Source organism: Aotus nancymaae, unplaced genomic scaffold (assembly GCF_030222135.1).
Source record: "Aotus nancymaae isolate 86718 unplaced genomic scaffold, 86718_ANA_hifiasm-v0.15.2.pri h1tg000004l, whole genome shotgun sequence".
Classification (NCBI taxonomy): Eukaryota; Metazoa; Chordata; class Mammalia; order Primates; family Aotidae; genus Aotus; species Aotus nancymaae.
The window spans coordinates 40,284,430-40,300,188 of NW_026988415.1; the positions used below are offsets into that span (position 1 = coordinate 40,284,430).

General features: G+C 41.2%; 1 pseudogene; it reads right to left on the bottom strand.

The window, feature by feature from the left end:
- Positions 1-1,958: 1,958 nt before the first annotated feature.
- On the bottom strand, positions 1,959-13,880 carry LOC105716912 (keratin, type I cytoskeletal 18-like; annotated as a pseudogene).
- Between the last annotated feature and the right edge of the window lie 1,879 nt (positions 13,881-15,759).

Consider the following 15,759-nt stretch of genomic DNA (forward strand, 5'->3'; position numbering starts at 1 on the left):
GAAGTTAGGCTCTGAATCAATTGTATATACCAACATTATCCAACTAAGAGACTCCTCACTGCCCACAGTGAAGTAGTTACTGGTGCTCTCGGGATGTGGGAGGGCCAAGGAATCCAGGGAACTGTGTTCTAAGGGCTGAGGCAAACCTGCCCTTGAACCACTGAGAGTAGTAGTGAAGACACTCAAGCTGCCTGCCCGGCAGCAAGCTGTGTGCTGCCACCAGTTTTTTCAATCACTGTGAAAGCAGGAACACCACGTCCTGCCTTTGCCCTAGGCCCTGAGAAATGAGCCCAGCGCAGGAGGGGCATTTTTCATGCTTTCTACTCCAATCCCTCCCCACTTAAAAGAAATGGCCTCAGTGTTCATTTCTCCTCTTACAACTCCCCATTTTTCTGTGACCTGAATGAATCTGCCAGTTGACCCAGCAGCTCCTGTCTTTTTTCAGTTTACTTGGAAGTCTCCTGATGAGAGCCAAAGACTGAGCTACATGCAGCAGTAGTTCAAAATGGATCAAACAAACCCCTGCCTTTGAGTTACTTATTCCGTAAAGATTCTGAGTGACTGCAGTTGCCTATTGACATTTCACCTTGCCCCAGGAATATGGCCACAGGGAGGTTCCAGCACCTCGTAGACAAAGCTGAAAGACAGTTTGTTGTCTCCCTAGAAAGAGGGAGGCACAATTACAGATGCTAGGTTTCTAGGCCTGCTAAGCAAGGACTTCTCCCTGTGAGCCATCTTGCCTCTTACCCGCCTCCTCCAGCAGTGCCATCATCATTCCTCATTGGTTTTTTTCCATGCTTCCCTCTTTTGGGTTCCCCTCATTAGAAGAATGTTCTCTCCGGCCGGGCGCGGTGGCTCAAGCCTGTAATCCCAGCACTTTGGGAGGCCGAGGTGGGTGGATCACGAGGTCAAGAGATCGAGACCATCCTGGTCAACATAGTGAAACCCCGTCTCTACCAATACAAAAAATTAGCTGGGCACGGTGGCACGTGCCTGTAATCCCAGCTACTCAGGAGGCTGAGGCAGGAGAATTGCCTGAACCCAGGAGGCGGAGGTTGCGGTGAGCCGAGATCGCGCCATTGCACTCCAGTCTGGGTAACGAGCGAAACTCCGTCTCAAAAAAAAAAAAAAAAAAAAAAAAGAAGAATGTTCTCTCCAGGAAAGCCTAGACAGCCCAAGGGGTCCAATGGGGTTGTCTGAACCTTGAAATCTCCCTGTGTATGACTTTCCAGGTATCATGTGTGAGACTATGGCCAGGAGGGAGTGGCCTCACAGATCACCTTTCCTCATTTAATCAGGAAGCTAACAGGTCTGCCCATACCATTCATCCCAGCATACCTGAGGTTCTTAGGGAAGTGGCTCTAGAAGATATGACAGCCCAATTCCTCTGCTCCATGTCCCAGGCTTTCTTGTTCTGACCCTAAGATAATCTCCAGCTTTGCCATCAAGCAGTTTCTAGAGCCCTCTTCAGAACTGCCCATGGAGGACCACAAAAATCAGCTGCATCTACTGGTCCTACCTGTACTTTCTGGCAGGCACAAGCCCAGGCAGACTGAGAGGAGCCTCTTTAGCTAATGTGGAAATGCCAAAGGCTTGTATCTCCCAGGACTAAGAGGTGCATTTGCTATTCCCTCTTCCTTATATTCCCTGCAGGATGCCCACTTGAAGGCACTCTTTAATGTTCTTTTAAAGATGATTTCAATGCTGGAAAATAACCTGATTTGCCCCAGCTCATGCCCTTACCAGGGAATCTCTGAAACACTTTCTGGGGTACCGTTTGGCTGTTGTGCCTTTCTCCACTCATGACCATCCCTGCTCTTACCCGTTTGGAGGACACTGCCTTTCCACAACAGGACATCTTCCATCTCAACAGCCAGTTGGTCCTAGAGGAAGCTTGGAGATGCCTTTGAATCAGAAGTTCCCAGAGTGCTACGCAAGGTGTGATCCTGGTTCCTGGGCTACATTCTATGCCAGGCACTGGGGATAGAGTAGCGACAAAGATGGACTCTGTTATTGTCCTTGCGGAGCTTACAGTCTAATGAGAGAAAAAGACATTAACTGAATCACTGCACATATAACTAAAATAATTATAGATTGTGATGAGAACAATGAAGGATACAAATGATGCTCAAGTAGAGGCTAACAGGGGTGAGAGAAGATGACTTTTAAAAAATCAAAATGACACATGAGCCTGGTTGAAAAAATCAAACAGTACAGAAAAACTTACAATGAAGAGCAAAACCCTTTCTGCCACCCCGTCCACTTTCAGACCCACACAGCTGCCATTTTTTAATCTTTCTCTTTTAATTCTTTTAATGATTGAACTCTAGATCACTAAATAATAAGCTTTTGCTCTCTTTCTTGATTTATCAACTTGAGACACTTATCTATTGAATTTCTACTATGATAGATGAGAGGGCAGTACTCAACAACATACCCACTTCCACTCCTTCAAACCCCCAATAGGATTATGTAATATTGTTATTCCACTACTAATTACTTTGAGAACATTGAATAGTATATCTGAAATCTTATGCATTATACCATCAACTATAGATAGCATCTCTTGACTCCCCACTTTTATCACATGGAGCTATTCAAGTCCATATCCTTCCCTCCACCTCTTCTCCCCTTTTACTTTCATTTTCTGTCAAATGTATAATTACTTCTACATTGTCAAGGTTGATAGAGTTGACATTTTCTTCTATGACTATGAATACATCTCCCATACTTTGTTTATAGGTTGATTCTAAAAGTTGGCAACCAATAAATCATGTCTATATTATTTTGGCTTTACCAATATAATTCACTACAGAGAGGAATGTATTACGATTTGCATGGGCCCAAAGAGGTTTGACCTTCCTGCACCCTTCCTTCATTAAACAAATTATATTTTATGACAACGTTAGTATAAAGATAAGTATATTAATATTATATGCTGAAACATCTTTTACCTAAAAGTCCATTTTTGCTTCTGACTTTAAAATCAATTAAAACATTTTCACATTCTCAAACTTCATATAATGAAATCATATGTAGGTAATCTTTTGTGTACGACTTCTTTAAATTAGCGTAATTTTAATAATCTTTTAAAATAGCTTTACTGAGGTGTAAATGACCTACAATAAACTACACGTGTTAAAAGTGTACAATTTGATAAGTTTTGACATACGTTTATACTTGTGAAACTATCACCACAATCATATCCAACACCTCCAAAAGTTTTCCTCCGGCTCCTTTGTAAATCATTTCTTTATCCCTAAGCAAACACTGACCTGCTGTCTTTCATTATAGATTAGAATCATGCAGTATGTATACTTCTGTGTGTGACTTCTTTCACACATCATAATATTTACAAAATTCATCCATATTGTTTTATGCATCATTAGTCAATTCCCTTTTATTGCTGAGTAGTACTCTATGGTATGGATTTACTAAAACTTGTTTATTCACTTTTATTGAGTATTTGGATTGTTTCTATTTTTTGACAGTTGTAACTAAAGCCGCTATGAAGATTTGTGTACAGGGTTTTGTGCAGACATATGTTTTCCATTGTCTCTAGGAGTGAAAAAGCTGCATCATATGATTAGTGTTAAGTTTAACTTTTCAAGACACTGCCAAAGTACTTTCCAAAGTGGTTGTACCATTTTAGAATCCCACCAGCAATGAATCAGAGTTCCAGTTGCTTCACATCCTTGCCAAAACTTGGTACTAACATTCCTTTTTATTTCAATTACTAGTGGCTCTCTAAAGGCACACTTTTGCGGTTTTAATTCTCATTTCCTGAATGACTAATTTTATGTGTTTGTGAGCCATTTCTGTATCTTCGTTTGTAAAGTGACTTTTCAAAAAATTTTTTGCTCACTTAAAAATATTGGTTTGTTTCAGTAAGTTTTATTGAGTCTCATTTTTTTCAGAGATAGGGTCTTGCTCTGATGCCCAGGCTGCAGGCAGCCTCAAGTGATCCTTTCTTCTTGACCTCTGTAAGTGTTGGGATTACAAGCATGAGCCACTGTGCTTGGCATCTACTAAGTTTCAATAGCCTCTTTATATATTCTAGATACAAGCTGTTTGTCAGATATGTGAATCACAAATATTTTCTCCCAGTTTGTAGGTTGTCTTTTTATTCTCTTAACAGTATCTCTTACAGAGCAAAAGTTACACATTTTCATAAAGTCCAATTTGCCAATTTTTCTTTTTTATGGATCAAGCTTTTGGCGGTATGTCTAAAAACTCTTTGCCTAACCCAAGGTCACAAAGATTTTCCCTTACATCTTCTTCTAAAAGCTTTATAGTTTTAGGTTTTGCATTTATGTTTAATATCTATTTTAAATTCATTTTTATATAAGGGATAATATTTAGGTCAGTGTTCTGTTTTTAAAGTGGTGGATGTTCCACTGTTTCAGCATTATTTGTTGAAAAGATGATGTTTTCTCCACTGAATAGCTTTTGCATCTTTGTCTTTTTTTTTTGAGACAGAGTCTCACTTTGTCACCCAGGCTGGAGTGCAGTGGTGCCATCTCAGCTCACTGAAGCCTCTGCCTCCCAGGTTCAAGCGATTCTCCTGCCTCAACCTCCCTAGTAGCTTACAGGTGTCCACCACTCCGCCTAGATAATTTTTGTATCTTTAGTAGAGAAGGGGTTTCACCATGTTGGCCAAGCTGGTCTTGAACTCCTGACCTCAGGTGATTTTCCCCTCCTTGGCATCCCAAAGTGCTGAGATTACAGGCGTGAGCCACCATGCCCGACCTTTTGTCTCTTTTGTACATCTTTATCTGCACTCTCTTTTCCATCCCATTGATTTATGTGCCTATCTCTTCACCAGTAACACTCAGTTTTCATTACTTAACTTTCTATAAATCTTAAAATCATTCAGTATGATTTCTTTAATTTTATTTTTTCCCCAAATATTGTCTTGGCTTTTCTAATTCTTTTGCCTTTAAAAAAATTTTTTATTTATTTATTTATTTATTTTACCTGTGAACTTTCTGTTGGCCTCCTGTTCCCCAAAGAGTACCCTGCTTCTGCTGGCTTCATGTTTCAGAACTTTGGGGTCGTTGGTCTCAGACACCACTTTATGATTCACTATCCAGCGGGTGGTGGTCTTTTGGATGGTTTGCATGGAGTTGCTGCTGTCCAGGGTATCATCAAGATTGAAATCCTCGCCATCTTCCAGTAGGCGACGGTAGGTGGCGATCTCAGCCTCCAGCTCGACCTTGATGTTCAGCAGGGCCTTGTACTCTTGGGCCTGGTGCTGTCCCTCTGCCTGGGTCTGTGCCAGCTCTGACTCCAGATGCAGCAGGATCCCGTTGAGCTGCTCCCTCGGCCAGGCTGTAGCGGCCCTTCGCCTCCCTCAGGCTGTTCTCCAAGCTCGCCTTCAGATTTCTCATCGAGTCCAGGTCAATCTCTAAGGACTGGACTGCATGTCTCAGTTCTATGAGCATCATCTCAGCAGCTACAACCTCGGAGGACTGCATGGTGACCACTGTGGTGCTCTCCTCAATATGCTGAGATCAGTACTTGTCCAGCTGTTCTTGGTTCTTCCAAGTCAGCTCGTCGTATTGGGCCTGGATGTCTGTCTGACATGATCTTGGTGAGGTCCTGAGACTTGGGGGCATCTACCTCCATGGTCAACCCAGAACTGGCAATCTGAGCTTGTAGGCCTTTTACTTCCTCTTCATGATTCTTCTTCATGAAAATCAACTCCTCCTTAGAGCCTCAATCTCTGTCTTTAGCTGCACTTGAGTGACACTAGTGTCATCAGTGATCTTGTGGAGCCCATGGATATTGCTCTCCACAGACTGGCGCAAGGCCAGCTCTGTCTCATACTTGACTCTAAAGTCATCAGCAGCAAGACAGGCATTGTCGATCTGCAGAACGATGTGGGCATTGTTCACACCTTTGCCTTTTCATATTAATTTTAGAATAAGCTTGTCTATATCTGCAAGAAACCTCCTGGAATTTTGATAAACATTGCATTAAATCTATAGCCAATTTGGGATAATTGACATTTTAACAATGTTAAGTCTTCCAATTCATGAATATTGTATGTCTCTCCATTTTTTAGATTTATTTGATTTATTTTTTCAGCATTTCATAGTATTCAGCATATAAACCCTGACATGGCTGGGAATGTGGCTTTGAAAAACATAACTTCACATGGCATTCAGTTGGCTTCTTCAGTTAGAAAACTCATGTTTTCTATCAGCTTTCAGAAATTTTATCATATTACTTCTTGATAAGTTTCTCCCTTCCTTCTTTTTGAAATTTCTAATAGGTGGATGCTAGATGTTGAACTTCCTGAATTTTTCTTCATTATTGCTTTTCCTTTATTTCTCATTTCTTTTTTCCTTCTTGTGAGGGATTTCCTCAATTTTATCTTCCAGTCCTTTGTAGAAGGCAGAATTCTACAATGGCCCCCAAGATTCCTGACTCCTGATGTACATGTCCTGTCTAACCCTCTCCTCTTGAGTGTGGGTTGGACCTGTGAATAGGATGGGATGTTACTTTTATGATTAGGTCATATGGCAAAAGTAAAGGAATTTTGCAGGTGTCATTAAGATCTCAAATAAGTTTATTTTTAGTTAATCAAAAGGGATTATTCTGGGTAGACCTGAGTTAATCAGTGAGCTTTTTAAAGGAAGTCTAGGAGTCAGAGACAGAAGCTGGAGAGACCCTTTCACTGGCCTTGAATATGAAAACAGCTGTTTTGTGAACTGCCTACAGAAAGAAACATATTTGAGTTGCTAAGGATCTCATTCTTACAACTTTAAGGAATTGAATTCTGGCAACAACACAAATGAGCTTGGAAAAGGACCCTGAGTTCCAGATAAGAACACATCTTAAGTTCACCTTGTAGCCTCGTGAGGCTGTGAGCAGGGAACCCTCTCTATGTAGTGCTTAGACTTCTGGACCTGCAGAAATTGTGAAATTTAAAAATGTGGGTTATTTTAAGCCACTAAAGCTTATGGTAATTTGTTATGCAGCAATATAAAACTAATACACATTTTATGATATTTGCCAATCATATATTTTATTTTCAATAGCTCATCATTTTGAAAAATTAAACTGCTGGGCGCTGTGGCTCATGCCTGTAATCCCAGCACTGTGGGAGGCCGAGGTGGGTGGATCACCTGAGGTCAGGAGTTCAACACTAGCCTGGCGATCATGGTGAAACCCCATCTCTACTAAAAAAACAGAAATTATCCAGGCGTGGTGGCAGTCGCCTGTAATCCTAGCTACTCGGGAGGCTGAGGCAGGAGAATCACTCAAACCCAGGAGGCGGAGGTTGCAGTGAGCTGAGATTGTGCCATTGCTCTCCAGCCTGGGTGACAGAGTGAGACTCCATCTCAAAAAAGAAAAAAATTAAACTAATTTTTTTCAAATAAGTAATATCTTTGCGTGGTTCAAACATCAAAGCAATATACAAAGGTTTACATTGAAAAGTCTTGCAAAGAGATCAATTTCATTATTCATTCTTATTTTTTATAGTATTCTATTCTTGTTTTACAGATGTAACACAGTCTCAAATTTCTCTGTGGATACTACTTGGAATTTTATTTAAAATACCTTTAGTTCCCTAAATCAACTCTGCTTGTTTCATGTGATTTTTCTTTAAAGTTCCAGTCTTTCCTCATATGTCTAATTGTCAAATATTCTTTTGTTTCCTGTTTATCTTTTAAAATGAGGCTATAGAGAGTCTGACTGGGAGCTGGGTGTATGTGAGCAGACCTTGACAATGGGCAGATTTTGCTTAAGGACAATAAGAGGGGAGCTGTGTATTAATCTTTTGCAGGGGATATGGGGTGGGGTTTAAATACCAGACTACAAAAGGCCTAACTCTGAGGCACTAACATCCAATTAGCTGCCCTAATTCTCCCTAGACACTTTATTCAATTTCTGTAGCGAAGAAACTCTTTGGTTTTAGGTTGGCAAGTAAATATTTGGCTTCCAGGTCATCTCCATGTAGGGACTGGGAGTCAACTCTTCTTTATAGAGACCTCCAGTTAATCACTCTGTTGTCAGCCGCAGTCCTCACTCTTATTTCTGTCGTACTTGTAGTCTTGCTGAAGTTTGCAAGGTAGGCAGGCTGTCTCTTCAGCTGCAGCCCCTCCACACAGAGTTTCAACTGATTGTTTGCTTCACTCAGCTCTACCAGTTAGCACTGCTCAGATGCTTTCTGACTTCAGAAATTTATTTAAATTTCTCAGCCACTGATGGCCTCCCTCCTGTTCTCTTTATTGTGGTGGGTTTATGCATTTTAAAATGTCTGTGGTATTATTTTAATGAGGCCTCTGGAGGGACAAGACTTAAATGTTTGTGCTCAGTCTACCATCTTGAACTGGAAAAATGTAAATGGGGATAATAGTGGTGCCTATTACATAGGTTTTATTTCGAAGATTAAATGATTTATGCATGTAAATTGCTTAGCACAGTGCCTGGCACATATTTGATTATTTATAAATATTAGTTATGACTCTTCCTGGACAGGAAATATTTTCCTAATGCTGTTGAAAACTATATTAGGCAGGTGACCACTGCAGCCAACATCAAGTCAGGCCTGGTCTAAGTCTGAGTTTCAGTTCCTTTGCTTACAGAAGTGATGCTTCCAAAAACAGCTTTAAATTTGAGCAAAAGCCATGGGGGAGGGTGGTGGGTGGGTAGAGGGATGAGCTGCACGCTCCAGGGGGGTAAGCCCTAAGCAGAAGCAGTGTAGCAGAACCTGAGCAACAAAATCTCAATTTTTCCTTGCAGCAAACTGGGGAACCAGATGTGTTGATGGGTGGAGAGTGGTTCCAAGTAGCAGCAGTAGCAGTAGCAGCAGCAGGCTCAAGTAGAGACCAGAACCAAGGGAAAAAGGCTGACTATTAATACAAAGGCTCAAATCTGTCATTGACCCAAGGAAGCTAAGCGGGGTGGAGGCTGGAACCAGGAGACAAATGAATAAGAATTGGATTTGGTTTTCTCTCAGAAGGACTGAAAAATCTTCCCACTAGCAACTCATTCCCTTCTTTGTTCAGCAGGCTCCCTCACTTCCTCCTGAGTGATTATGGGCACTGTGCTTGGCTGCACCCGCTAACCCCCTAGGCAGAGGCCAAAAGACCTGCTGCTATAGAACTCTATCCTCAGTCTTATCCAATGGAGCCAGCTCCCTGAGGATGGGGCTGATCATATATGCAGTAGGAGTAGGTAGCCTGCCTAGTTTTGTAAAATCTTAAGCAGAGCTGCCAAAACATGATCCTGCCCAGGGATACCTTCCTAACTAGCCTACTATGCCGCCTGAAATTCCATAGTTCTTTTGGGTTTAGTGTCTTCAGAGTTCTGAGTCAAAATGCAAATACCATGGGTATTTGCTATTCAGGCATGAGTTCATTACCAGCCAGAAGACATTAACTCTAATTTGTTTAGTCAATCAAAGGGCCATCTAGCAGGCTTCCCAAAAGGGGAGGGGAGGAAAAGAAAGGGTATCTGTACCAGGCACAGAGAGAGAAAGGCAGATCAGGAGCAGGGGTACCCTCGAGGCAATCTTCTCAACTTGGATAGAAGGATGGAATGCTTTCCAAGGTCTCTTCCTTATGTGATTCTACAATTCTAAATCTTGGAGAAGCTAGAAAGTAAAATGATTCAGCTATTTTTCTTGCTTATTTGGGAATTCCATAGCATCAAGTCACTTGAAGAAAGGCAACAGGGGCAAATGTCTGGAAAGGAATTTGGATCAAAGCCTTGAGAGGCCCTTTGCCTTCCCAGCACCTTCAGGGAAATACAGTAGAGCTAAGACAGCCCTGAAGTTTGACTTTAGGGATATGATTCTATCCCAAAGCAATTCTATTTTCCAGGGCAATCACTTGCTTTTTCTGCCTCAACCTCTTTCCATACAATGGGCGTGATGATCCCTGCCCTACTTATCCCCACAGGATTGTATGGAGGATCTAATTAATTGAAGGTCATGGAAATGGTCCAAATCATCCAGAGTTTATTAAATACAAGATGCTTTTATGTATTAGGCTTCACAAGGCATAGTAGCTAGCCTCAATTTGAAGGAAAATTGTTTTCTTTTTGAGACAGGGTCTGGCTATGTTGCCCAGGCTGGTCTTGAACTCCTAGGCTCAAATGATCCTCCTGTTCCAGCCTCCTGAGTAGCTGGGATTACAGGAATGTACCACTATGCCTGGCTTGGAAGACATTTTTTAAAATAACTTTTCCTTTGTTGTGAAAGCAGTATTATAATCATGGAAAATATGGAGAGGGATCAAGAAAAATATTAAAATCACCCTTAATCCACCCAGACATAGGTATCGTTAATGATACGGATTTTGGTTTATTTCCTTTTAGTCTTTTTTATGGCAAAGACTGTCTGTTTTGTTTCCTTTTTTCCTTCATTATCACAAAGGCTCTCTGGCCCATTGCAATATCCCCAAAATCTATCACTATACTCAGTAGATCTTTGATACATATTTTTGGAAGTAATGAGTACATATACTTACTATATTTTAAAAACTATACATTTTACATCCTGATTTCTTTACCTAATTAAATCCTGAACATTTCCTATAACTCTAAATATTATTTTAAAACATGACTTTTAATGTCTGCATTGTATTCCATCATATCAATGTATCAGCCCTCTATTACAGGACATTTGGGTTGTTTCCAGTCTTCCACTATTATAATTAAAACTTAGATTAATATCCTCATAGCAAAATCTTTTTGCCCATATGGTTTATTTCCTTTGGATAAGTCCTTAGCAGTGGGATTCCTGGGTGACACGGTAAGCACGTTTGAAAGGCTTTAAATACGTATACCTGATTTCCCTCCATGAAAGTTGTACCAGTTTGTTTACCTGTCAGCAATGTCTATGTTTTTTTAATAGACGTAAGTTTTTGATTTCAGTCACATATATCTATATTTTTTCTTTGTGACTTTCTCCACTGCACTTATGCTTAGAAAGTCCTCAGGGAAGACCTTTTAAGATGATAAAAGGTCAATTTGTATGCAGTTCCTGTTTTTGCAATGCAATGTATTCACGAAAGCGTTATCATAAGACAGTCTACATACTGGGAAATGGACCAAGCTCATGCATACACATGGCTGTATTCGTCTATTCCAACTTGATTGGTTTCATCAGTGGAAACTAATGAATTGTGGATAAAGGCAGCAAGGGGCGAAGTGTAGGTGTTCAGAAAGCAGTGTTGCAGGGCAATCACTGAAGAACGGCACTTACCTCAAGTGGCTCCCATCTCTTTCTTGGATATTAGAGAGTCTTCAAGCTAACTGTTCTGGAACCGCTTTCCAGAGCTGGAAGAGTCTCACAACACAGGGCATATCTGACCAGCAGGTGGAAGGGAGGCTTGAGAAAGGCCTAAGATCATTCCAAGATTTAGGAGATGCTGGAGAGAGATAAGCACTTCAGAGAGGTTTGCCCTTGATTCTGACCCTTTTTGACTGACTGGGTGTCTTCAGTAATTTGAGGGTCTGGCTGGATGGTTGGGTTTTGGAATGAATAAAGTTCAAGCTGGCCCTTGAACTTGAGAGGAATGGGATAGTGTCTCTGGCCAGTGTTGCCCAAGAAAGCTAATTGTGGTTCACTCTGGGACAGAGAAAATAAAAGAGATTCCAAAAGGAGAAGTTCAGTCATTGATTATCCCTATTCCCACAACTGCCAGGTAATAGTAGACACTCAGTAAATATGTGTAGAATGGATGAATGGATAAATGAATAGTTGCTTTGTTAGTCTATGCACCTGGAGAGTTTATTGTTCCTTCCCTGTTATTTTCTGTGCCTTGGCTTTCTACTTCACTGCCCAAACTTCCTTATGCTTTTACCCATTTTCTCAGGTAGTCTTTCTCAAGGCCCAGAAATTAGATATTCTAATTGTAACATTGGGTAGTGATTAAGAGCATGAGCTCTAGGGCCATGTAAATTTGGGGTAGCTTTCTCAATGTAGTTATGTGTGACATTGAGTTATGTGTGACATTGGACAAGTTATTTATTATCTCTAAACCTCAGTTTCTTTCTGCAAAATGAAGTTAACAATAGTATCTAACTCTTTGGGCTGTTGTAAGGATTAAGGGAGACAATGCATGTAAAGGACTTAGCATAGTACCTGGCACATGGTAAATGCCCAGTGGTTGATAGCTGAATTAGTTTCTTATGTCCTCTGTAATAAATTACCACAAACTTGGTGGCTGAAAAAAATAGAAGTGTATTCTCTTACAGTTATCAACGCTGGAATCAGTTCACTGGACTGAAATCAAGGTGTCAGCAGGACCTTGATCCCCCTAGGGGCTCTAGGGGAAAATCTATTTCCTGCCTCCTCCAGCTTCTCCTGGGTGCTGGCATTGTGTAGTTTGTGGCTCCAGCACTCCAATCTGCCTCTTTGATCACATTGCCGTCTCCTCTTCTTCTGTGTCTCTAGTTTCTCTCTGCACTCCTCTTATAAGGATACAGGGGCATGCGTTTAGGGTTTACTGAGATAATTCAGGATAATCACCTACAGTGTAAGAACTAAACTTTCACGTGCTGCCTTGACATCTTTGAGCCTCACAGGGTCTCAGAGTCCAACCATGATTTCCTCCAGTCTTGCCTAGTATGTCCTCCATCCAGCAGGAATGGTTTCCTACCCAGCCAGTCTCTCTATCAGCTGTACCAGCTACACAACCCCTAGATCTCAACCTAATGGGTTTCTCCTCTTTGGGAGCCTATGCAAACAAGGCAATCACATTCTTCCAGAGGAACCAGAGGACACCCCACACCTACAAAGCCTGCCTCACAGTGTCTTCTGGTTTATTCTGTTCCCAAATGCGACCCCTGTGTGGCCCTGCATGTCATATAGTATCCCTCTCCTTTGGACTGTGACTGTATGTAACTAATAAACTGCTGTCAATCTCATTCGTTCAGTGCCAGGTGTCATGTATTTGGCAATTACCAGAAAGGTAGTGCAGTACTCCCTCCCTCACTAATGGGATGAAGTGGAGGCAGACAAAACGCCTCCCGATCGCAAGAGCCTTAATTTAATCACAGGTGCAAAGATCCTTATCCTCTCTTTTGCCATATAAGTTTACATTTACATGTTCTAGGGATTAGGATGTGACTATTTTGGGGGTGGTCGTGGTGGTGGTGTTTTTTTAGCCTACCACAGTAACTCTTATCATTATTTAAGAGAGTGAAAGTTCACATGCCTCTTAGTAACTTTAAAGGGATATTTAATTTGGCATATTTGAATTCCTATTGACTTTTCTGTTAAAGGATACCAAAGACTTATTCAGTTATTATTATAATAATTATTATTTTTTGAGGTGGAGTTTGTTGTCCAGGCTGGAGTGCAATGACGCCATCTCGGCTCACTGCAACCTCCACCTCTGGGTTTAAGTGATTCTCCTGCCTCAGCCTCTCAAGTCTCTGGGATTACAGGCATGTGCAACCACACCCAAATAATTTTGTAGTTTTTAGTAGAGATGGGGTTTCATCACGTTGGTCAGGCTGATCTTGAACTCCCGACCTCAGGTGATATGCCTGCCTCAGCCTCCCAAAGTGCTGTGATTACAGGCATGAGCCACTGTGCCTGGCTACTATTTTTTTTCTTAGAGGCAGAATTTTGCTCTGCCACCCAGGCTGAATTCAAACTCCTGGACTCAAGCGATTCTCCTGCCTCAGCCTCCTAAGTAGCTGAAACTATTGGCATGTGCCACTGTGCCTGGCATATTCAGTTATTTTTTAAGAAAGTGAGGCAACATTGAAGCATAAATAATTTAAGATTATTTTTGAACATCATTTAAATGGTGAGGATATTTCTCTTTGGCCAATAAACCGTTTACCAATTCTCCTCTCTTACCTGATTTCCAGGGCTGTGACAGAGCCTGCTGGTTGTGCCCCTCCCCCATATCTATTCTCTTATTCTTCCATTGAAATATGAACTTTAGCTGGCTACATGGCTTCCCAGAGAAAAAAAAAATCTGTTTCCTAGCTTCCTTTCTAGATAAATGTGGCCATTGGTTTGTAAAGTTCAGGCCAGTGGGATGCAAGTTTAAGTGATATGTGTCAGCTCCTGGGAATCTTTTTTAAAAAAGTCGGCTAGGTACGGTGGCTCATGCCTGTAATCCCAGCACTTTGGAAGGTCAAGGCAGATAGATCACTTCAGGCCAGGAATTGACCAGCCTGGCCAACATGGCAAAACCCTGTCTCTACTAAAGATACAAAAATTGGCTGTGTGTGGTGGCACATGCCTGTAATTTCAGCTTCTTAGGATGCTGAGACACTACAATTGCTTGAACCTGGGAAGCAGAGGTTGCATTGAGCCAAGATTGTGCCACTGCACTCCAGCCTAGGTGACAGAGCAAGACTGTGTCTTAAAAAAAAAAAACCTAAAAAGCTGCCCATGTCCTTTGTCTCTTTGAAACTTCTTTTGTCCTACTGTCTAGAATGGAGATGTGATGGATGGTGCTCTAGACTTCTCCTTTTCCCCCTCCTCATCCTCCACCTCCTCTTCCTCCTTCTTTGTCTTCTGGTTGTTATTGTTGTTCTTCAAAAGGACCACTGTCTTCAAGTATGATTAACTTTGCTTATCATCCTGTATGACTTCAACATATCCATGTGGACAACTCATTCAACTGGCCTCTCAGTTCTTTGGTACCTCATTCCAATGACTTTTTTCTCTATACCACCTCAGCCCCCTATGACTGTTCAATCTCCACAATCAATAACTCAAATATCCCACTGTTTGAGTTCCTCTCATTCTTGATTAATTATTTGACTATTCCCATTATGACCTTTTTAAAACCTAATTATAACTCCAATATACTAACCCCTTAATTTTCTCAGTCCATCAACTCTCTTCTTTTTTTCTTCCATTCTTATTCAATTTATACTACATGATTCATCATTTCATCACCTTGTCACTGTCTCAAACTCTCTTGTCCCTCTGATTTTTTGCTGCACCTGTCTGGTAAAACCCTAATTCTGGATGAATTCTATTATCTACTTCCTTGATGCCTTTACCCAACCACCTAAGCACTGACAAAGAAATTACACAATAGGACAGACTGGGATCACTATACATTTATGATAATAGAGCACTGCAGTTAAACATAGCAAACTGAACACCTATTCTTTCATTAAACTCCACTAAAATGGGGGTAAAGACATTTTGTAAAAAGCATAAACACATGAGAAAAAAGACAGCATAAAAGGAGGCCACAGAGGATAAGAAAACATTTGGAAAATGGAAAGCAGATAGAGGAGTTAGCAGAGCTGAAAAGGCAGAATACCAATTCCATGCAAGGAATAATGCCAATGAGAAGCAAGCCAATTTACCTACAGAATCCCAGAAAGACAGGAATTAGAGTAAAGTTGGGTTGGGGAAAGAGTGGAGTTGAAAAGAGTCCGGCTAAAGGCATGTAAAAGAAAGAGGTTTCACCCCTGAGTTAACTCTTCCTCCATCCTGGTACAGGACAGGAGATTTATTCCATGGAGAAATTGAATCAGAGAGACTTTCGTTTTGGGGATATTAGGCACACAGCAAGGTACCATTAGAAAACAGTGGGATTAAGTAAAAGTCTACATATTCAATGGTGAGATCCCCTATAACTCTTGTGCTACTCAGCTCCAAAAATGTTAGCACCTAGATATATAGTCACCAGGCAAAGGATTGAAGGATTGCTCCCCAGAGAAACTGAACAGCCCAGACAGAAGATCTGTAGATGTTGGTAGTCCTTGCTTTTACAGTAGTGCAAGACCATAAAAAAGACCTTTGGAAGCTGGAAC